General features: G+C 48.5%; 1 long non-coding RNA gene across 1 annotated transcript; it reads left to right on the top strand.

Moving 5' to 3' along the window:
• Nucleotides 1-3,726: 3,726 nt before the first annotated feature.
• LOC132345997 (uncharacterized) lies at nt 3,727-7,962 on the top strand. Its single transcript, XR_009495657.1, has 3 exons — nt 3,727-5,729; nt 7,218-7,401; nt 7,551-7,962. It is a non-coding gene; the product is annotated as an uncharacterized lncRNA (long non-coding RNA).
• The last annotated feature ends 283 nt before the right edge of the window (nt 7,963-8,245 follow it).

Genomic DNA, 8,245 nt, shown 5'->3' with positions numbered 1-8,245 from the left:
AGTGGATTGCCATTTCCTTCTCCAGGGGATCTTCCTGACCCAGGGATCGAACCCGGGTCTCCTGCTTTGTAGACAGATGCTTTACCCTCTGAGTCACCAGGGAACTACGGACTGGCTGGAGAGCTTATTTAGGGCATAGGCATAGGCTGTCCTCACACACTCATATTCAGTGGGTCTAGGGAGAACCTGTGGAGAAGGCAACGGCAACCCACTCCAGTACTCTTGCCTGGAAAATCCCATGGACAGAGGAGCCTGGTAGGCTGCAGTCCATGGGGTCACTAAGAGTCAGACACGAGTGAAGCAACTTAGCAGCAGAAGCAGGGAGAAACTGAGACTGTACGTTTCTAACAAGCTCACAGGTTATACTGGTGGGGCTGGTCTAGGACCCTTCTTTAAGCATCTGTTATAGGGAAGAGGCAGAGTGGGCTATCAAGAAGTACTAAAAGCAAAGTGAGCAGCTAGCCCACGGCTGGCAGGGTGATTACTGAGACCATCGTGGGGTCTGGACACCTGGTCTGATCTGTTTACACTCGTGTTGCAGGGTTTACAAGAAGCCACCTGAGGTGGATTTACTACCCACTCATAAGAACAGCCTCACTGAGTAAACAACCCCAAACGATCCATTTCCTGGCCATTCCCTCCCTGCGTGCCCCAAGTTCAGCAAAACTGAAACCACCTGCCTTTCTGGAAAAGCTTCCTTATACTTTATTACCCATTTTTATGGGCTCCGTGATATGAGTTCTGACATCAATGATCGTGTTCTCGTTTATCACACGGCCTGGCAAGATAGCGGTCTGCACACTCTGAGCTCCATGCTTTGATGCTCTTTAGGGCCGAAGGCAAGTGGCTGCTTTTAAAAACACAGAGTTAATAATTCTCCAAGCCGGAAGCCAGGATTTGCACCCTGGAGAGGGTTGGCTTTGTGTTGGGAAGTCTGCTTCAACATCTGGCCCTTGGCAGGGTCTCCAGGAGATGCAGGCAGTTGATGCTTCCTTTTTTCCCACCTGGGAAAAAATGCGATTGCAACAACCTCCACAGTGGCTGGGAAGATAGCAGAGTGTGTTCTGGGATCTTCTACTGTCACAGCGTGCTCTGGACAGAATATTGGGACTGGGATTCTAGGGCTAGTCTTTTCTGGCCTTGGATCTGGTACCCAGATCTGGGCATTCTCTGGGCCTCTATCAAGTTGGGGAGATTCTGGCTACCAGTTTGTGCGTAGCAGTTCCCTTTGGTTCTCAGTACTGGGGAGCTTGCAGATACACTCCATCTTCTCAAATAAGACTGTCTTATCAGTAGCTGATCATTAACCCATGGGTATCCAGAGAGCAGTGTGAAGTTTTGACTTTTTGACTCTGCCTCTTACCAGCAGGTGCATCCCAGTCCCTATGGAGTTGGCCTTGAGCTTCTGGGGAGCCAAGGGTACCTCCTCCCTGGTTTCCTTCTTGTTCTCCCACTGTTGCTGCCCTTTGTGCCAAAGCTGTGAGGATGAGTCTTTCTATTCCTAATGGCACTATCTTGGCCTGACGTGTGTGTTTCCCCATGGTCCTCTGCAGGGTGTGGACTCTCACGAAGAAAAAGAAAGGATGTTAAACCTGTAAGATCTGGGTCTAGCAGCATGTGAATGAACCCAGATCCAGAAAACATCTCGGTTACATGACTCTCCTCCTGTGGACAGAATCACCCCTCTAGGGAGAGGTGCGTCATCACAGAAGAGCACCCAGTGCCTGGCATACTGCAGGCACTCAAAAAACGACTATTATCATCACTCTTATGACACCATGGCCTAGGAGCTCTCTGGCTCTTCCCAGGCTCCTCCAAGCTCCTTGCAAGGCTAAAAGTTGCATCCATGCCTTTGGGGAGCTCACTGGAAGAAATAATCACCTGTTTTCTCTTGGGAGTACCCGAGACACTCAAGTGGGATGAATGAGTGAAGTTAGGCGTCAGGAGGGGAGAGTGTGACTTTGTTTCCTGGGGGTGGGAGGGTGGGGCAGAGTTTTCCCCTCCGTGGTGGCACCAGGAAAACAGTATGAATACTTCTTGACAATAAACAAATAACTTTGAGCCCTGGGAAAGATGGTTTGGAGAGAGGGTGACTGCTCCAAATTGCTCTTGGAAAAGAATAAGGCTTTCTTGGCCGACAGTGAATCAAACGTGATGAAATACAATGCATCTGGCACTGTCTCCTTATGGAAACTGCCCTGCCTCGGGGGAGATGGAAAATGCATGACAAAGCTGTGGAAAGAGGACTAAGGTGTCACAAATTCTGGATTGTCTCTCAACGTGCAAGTCTCCACAGGGAAAAGGAGGTGCCTGGGTGGCTCATGGCCTCAGGTGCTGTGACAGACGGCTCCTGACTGCCAAGTATCTCTGTGCAGGGTGTCACGCAAGGCCCCACCTCTGGACAGACCTGCCTGAATGGGAGGCGGGTGCTAAGGGCAAGGCCATCTCCAGAACGGGGAGGATGGAGCCCAGGGCCCTGCAAGAGTTGCCACCATGACTGGGTGGTTGCGTCACATCAAGGGAGCATGCCTTCCACCCGTCTCCTTCCACTGCACAGGAGATTGGTATGTGTGTGTGCGTCTGGGGAGCTGTATAGGGCTGTGTAAAGTAGTAGAACATGCACGGTGAGGGGAAGATGCTGAATACCGAGCATGGTAAATTCAGTCTTCTGTCTTCATTAGGATGGAAACTACTCAGAGGAACTTGAGTGCTAAGTTCCTTCAGTCGTATCCGACTCTTTGAGACCCTATGGATTGTAGCCCTCCAGGGTCCTCTGTCTGTGGGATTCTCCAGGCAAGAATACTAGAGTGGGGTTGCCATTTCCTCCTCCAGGGGATCTTCCTGACCTAGGGATCAAACCTATGTCTCTTACATTTCTGGCATTGGCAGGCAGGTTCTTCTGGGAAGCTCCACTCAAATGTATATTTGGAGTATAAAAAAGTACAAATAGAATCTTAGCTTTGTATTTATGAAAAGCAAAGAAATTGAATACTTGGGGATGCTGTTTCAATGCACCAATGTGTAAATATTCAAATATGTGTGGAAATGCATTTTCAGTAAACTTATACCTTGGAATTGCTCTATATTTAAATCCTGAATGCATGAAAAAAAAATAAATGTACTTTGGTCTTAGGGGACAATATCATAAAATGAAGCTGTGAAAAATTCTTTTGACAATTTTAGGTAATTGTTCAAGGCACAATTTTTATTTGAGATTTCACAGTTTATGATGGATCATTTTAAGTATCACTTTGTAAGTAAATTTTAGATTTTAAAATTGGTTATGCATTTATTTCTGGAGTTGTAACTGACCTTCAGAGGAAAGCAGAGGGCTTGAGTTTATATAAATCTGTCCAGAAAACCTGTATGTAGAAAACTACGGCACCATATCATGCTGTGATGTCACAGTTTACAAAATTCCTCCTTCAATAACAGCCCCAAGTCAGGGATCAAGTTCTGTGCTGCAAATGGCAATAAGAGAAAGTAAGATAACAAAACAGACTGAGAGGAAATTGCCCCAGAGTTGGGCAGGAAGCATCCAGTCTGGCTATTAAGAGCTTTGTGACACTGATGTGCTGAGAAGCCTGCAGAGGAGCCTGTGACAAGGGTTCAGGCAGCTTTCCTTTACGGGAACACCAGCAAGGACAAAATTGGGAGTGAACTGGCGAGTACCCAGGCTTTCGCTGGCCATCCATGTCATCCTTTAGGAATGTGGCTTAGGTATTATTTCCCTGACCCTCTGGACAAAGTTAGGGGGTCTGGCTCACACTCTCTCAGTTTCTTCCACAGATGCCCCACAGATGTGCTTGCGTACGGCCCCGAAACTTCCTGTTGAAGTCCCTGCCTGCACGAGCCTATCCTTCATGTGCTCATTTCTTCTGGCTCTGAGCTGGATGCCTCCAGCCTCTCCTCCCGGACATGCATTTTACGAATATGAAAGGTGTGCATTGTTCTTCCTCCAGCTGGGGTTAGCAATGGTTACTCTGCTTGGGGCACTGAGCTTCAGATGAAGAAGTACTGGATGCAAAGATACTCCTTTTCATTTCCACCATCAAGAGGCAAGTAAAGTGCATCACCATGGCTAGGTGGGGCAGACGTCTTGGACTCCAATCCAGGGGACGCCATATTCCTCATGAGGGGTGGAGATGGAGATGTTAGCTTGGATCTGAGGTCAGTTCTGGGATGGGTGAGTATGCTCTGAAGCGCAGCTCATCACCAAGTCTGGCTATCCATCTACTTACCCAGTCACCCTTCCAACCATCCATCCATCCATCCATCCATCCATCTACCCACCCACCCATCCACTCATCTATCCATCCACTTGTGTCTTCAGGCCCTTCCATCTCCAAGGTGCCTCCTCTCAGCAAGACACTCCACCTTCCCCATCAATGGGTCTTTCCCACTGTTTCTAAATACGATCAAGAGTCTCCTTTTAAACAACTACTCACCTTCACCCAGTCTGCCCCACATGTACTTCCTATCTCTTCTCTCTCATTCTCATGAGATTTGTGAGAGGATGGACTTTCTCAGTGCCCCCTCCCCACCCCACTCTCACCCTCAAGAGAAGACACACTCAGCCACCTGGGGCTTCATGGCCTCAGGTGCTGTGGCATCTTCAGGGCATCCCTGTGTCCCCCTGCCTTGACTGTGCACTTTTTCTTAGGAACCCTTCTGGCCACCACCCTGGCTTTAAAGTGTAGTGGTTATATATTTGCCAAACAATGGAATCATTCCAAAGGCCAACAGATTATTCTCTCTTTTTTTTTTTTGGTGGCAGGAAGGATCCATTTTTCACAACATTTATCTACTCAGGTTGGGTTGGAGTATTATTGCAGCTACAAACTTAAATGGCAGGAGATGGACCCTGTCTGCCTTTCCCCTTCCAAGGAGGGGTGGTTCCCAGGGGACTTGCTGGCAGAGCCTCAAGTGGAAGCTGGAGCAACCTTCCTGGAAGCAGAGCTGCCTGGGGGCTGGTGGCAGGTGTGCAGAGTCCTGGGAAATGTCTGGGATGGGGCACTGGTTTCTGGACACTCCTCTTCCGGCATCCGCATCCTCACTCCCAGCTCAATGGTGCCGGTGGAAGGAGAGAGTCTGCAGTGGGTGAGTGCACATGACCTCCTGGTCCTGATGGTGCCTCCAGGGGAGGGCAACCACCTGGGATCCTTCTCCCTTCAGGACCACATACAAAAGAGGAAATCAGTATCTGTCGAGTGATCCAAACAAGGCAGAGATTTCCCAAGGTGACATCTGAAGGAATAAGCTCTGTGATGTGGCCCGCTGGGGTTGCAAAGTCTCGTGGAGTCAGGCATCACTTCTACCTGGCCATGTCAAAACACTGGAGGGCAGAAGTTCTGGACCAGGAGACATTTTGCCATCAGAGAACATTAGATGATGCTGGAGACACATCTGATTGTCACAACTGGTAGGGAGCCAGGAAGCTGCCAAGTGTTCTATGGCACAAAGAAGCAACCCCATGAAAATCACCTGATCCCAAAAGTCCACGGTGCTGAGGATGAGAAACTCCATTCTGCGTGACTGCCTGGAGAACTGGTTCTACTTAGTAGACTGAGAGCTTCCACGTGGCCAGTGTACTGAGGTTCTGAGGAGGAGAGGTGTCCCACCAAGCCTCCTAGGATTGGCTCGTTGCTCCCAGCTGCTGCCCTTCCTTCCTGTGTAGTTCTCTGTGTCCCTAGAGATGGAACCTCGCATGTCAGAAAGCTCCATGCACAGTAAGTGTGTGGGTCTGCCCTGGAAGCTGTGAGCGGGGCTCTGTTCTGGTTTAACGGGATGAAGGGGGACCTTGACGTCAGTTTGAAATGAGCTAGAAATAGTGTGAGGAAGACAGCAAGGGTGCTCCTGGTTATCTCCTGAATGACATCTGCAGAACTCAGAGACTAGAGACAGTTTGTCAGATCTTATGGATATTGTGGGTCAGGGATCCTGGCCAGGCATGGCTGGATGATTTTCCAGCTCTAGGTAGCATGGGCTGAGTTCAGTTGGTGGCTATCCACTGGCAGATGGGTGTCTGGTGGTCCAAGCTCTTGGCTCCCATATCTTGCACATTGGCAGGGGTGGCTGCAAGGCTGAACCTGGCTAGGGGTGATGGTTCAGAGGGCTTCCTCAGAGCACCCAGGGGTGGCTGGCTTCCTAATGGTGCTTCAGGGTTACCCAAGAGGGATCATGAGTTGGGAAAAGATTGCAGCTCTTTCATAATGCCTGAGCCCAGAATTTGGCGCCATGTTCTGTCCTGTCTGCTATACTTTATTGGTGAAAGGAGACCCAGATCCACCTGCATTCAAGAGGGAGGGGACATAGGCAACCCGCCTTCTATGGGGTGTGTGGGTGTCAAAAAAGGGCGACCACCTTTAATCGCCCCCACTCCAGCTTCATCCTAGAGGATATGTGAGGCATGTTGGAGGTGATAAAGCCCAGACACTGAGCCAGATGTGCCTCCCTCCTCTTTGAGGACAGCCAAATTCCAAGGAAAGCAGGGCCAGGACGTCAGCAGTGTAGGAATGACCTGGAGATGAAGATCATGATGTTGGTGACTGGTCCAGCTCCATGGCAGTCCCTCTTCCATGGCAGGTGGCCTCACTGTTCCTTTCTTCCTGGCAACCACCCTCTGTCCCTTGCCCCACATTAATGCACAGATATCCTGACTACAGAATAGATGGCAGAGCAGGAGCTGATCCTCAGAGTCCATGGTGACGTGGCTCCCCGGCTCAGATTATTTTTACCATGTGTTGATTTGGGAAGAACAATTCTGCCTGAGTTCCCAGTGGGGAGCATGGAGGGAGGGAGAATTTTTTAAAACAAGCAAGTTTGCACGGGCAGCTCCTGCTTGCTCACGAGGGGTCCTTGGCATTTCATGGAAACAGGACAGTTTAGAAAACCCATGGGGACTCTACAGGCCAAATGAGGAAGCCAGTAAATGCAGGCAGGAAGGCCCATGGTTCCTGTTTAACCCCTTGTGTTAAACATATGTGACGATTTGAGGTGTGTTGATATCAGATGCCCCTTCAAAGAGGAGCCTGTTGCCTTCCTGTTTCTCCTGAGCATGAAGAGCTCTTAGGACTCTGCTGGTGACTTTAGTCTCTGCCCTGGGGGTCATCTCTCTTCTATCTTCCTCCTCTACCCCAATATGCTTGGGCTCCCAGGTGAACTGCATTCTCCCTAAAGACTGATCTTGGAAATGAACCTATTTCTGGTTATTTAAGTCACTTCCCACTAGGTCAATGACCATCTTCTGAAGAGAGATTAGAGGTGAAGAGAAGCAGCACAAAGATGTGAAGATGCCTGCAGAGCTAGTCAAAGCTCCCAGTTATTAACAGATGTTTAGGAGATACTGGGGATGGTTGGAAGAAAGGCATCCTTCCAGATGTTATTTCAAATGTGATACTGGTCAGGCAAAGTGCCTTCACACAGAGAAAACATTTGATGAATTTTAGCTACTTAAAAAAAACTACTTTATGTTTTTTTTTGATAATTGCATTTTAGAATAATTTTCTCAATCAGTAACGTAATAATAACTTTCTGTCCTGTCCATCCAGGTGGTGACTATGGTTCAGACTTCTGCATTGCACATACAATCTATTAAGAAAGGCCCCCTTCTCTGGCATTCCAGTAGGTAACCTGTATGAAAATGTCTGTGGCTAAAGATATTTAATAAAAGTGAGATGGTAATGACAGGACATCTTTCTGCTTTTGAAGCAAAACTTGAATTATCCTTTAGTGAAGTTGCTCAGTCGTGTGCAACTCTTTGCAACCCCATGGACTATAGCCTGGCAGGCTCCTCCATCCATGAGATTTTTCAGGCAAGAATACTGCAGTGGATTGCCATTTCCTTCTCCAGGGGATCTTCCCAACCCAAGGATTGAACTTGGGTCTCTGGTATTGCAGGCAGACTCTTTACAGTCTGAGCCACCATGTATAAAGTAATAAGTAAATTGATTTTTTTTCCTTTTGGCTTTGATTCATCTTGGAAGGTAGGAACCCTGGGCCATGGTACCCTGAACATCTAATTCCCTCTCCGTGTCATTCAGATGCTCAGGAAATGTTAGTTGAGATACCAGCTCCTTCACAGGATGAAGGGGCTGATGGTGTTGGTCTGGGATCGCCCACCTCCTTCAAACCCTTTGCATTTCTGTAGGGGATAAATTATCCCAGTTGTGCTTGTGTTCTGTTTTATGAATGTGTAGGCATCATCCTACATATTTGAAAACATCAAAGAAGAAGAAGAAAACAG

Source organism: Bos taurus, chromosome 8 (assembly GCF_002263795.3).
Source record: "Bos taurus isolate L1 Dominette 01449 registration number 42190680 breed Hereford chromosome 8, ARS-UCD2.0, whole genome shotgun sequence".
In the NCBI taxonomy this organism is placed as follows: domain Eukaryota; kingdom Metazoa; phylum Chordata; class Mammalia; order Artiodactyla; family Bovidae; genus Bos; species Bos taurus.
The sequence above is the reverse complement of the archived record's forward strand: the minus strand, read 5'-3'. Positions and strand labels throughout refer to the sequence as shown.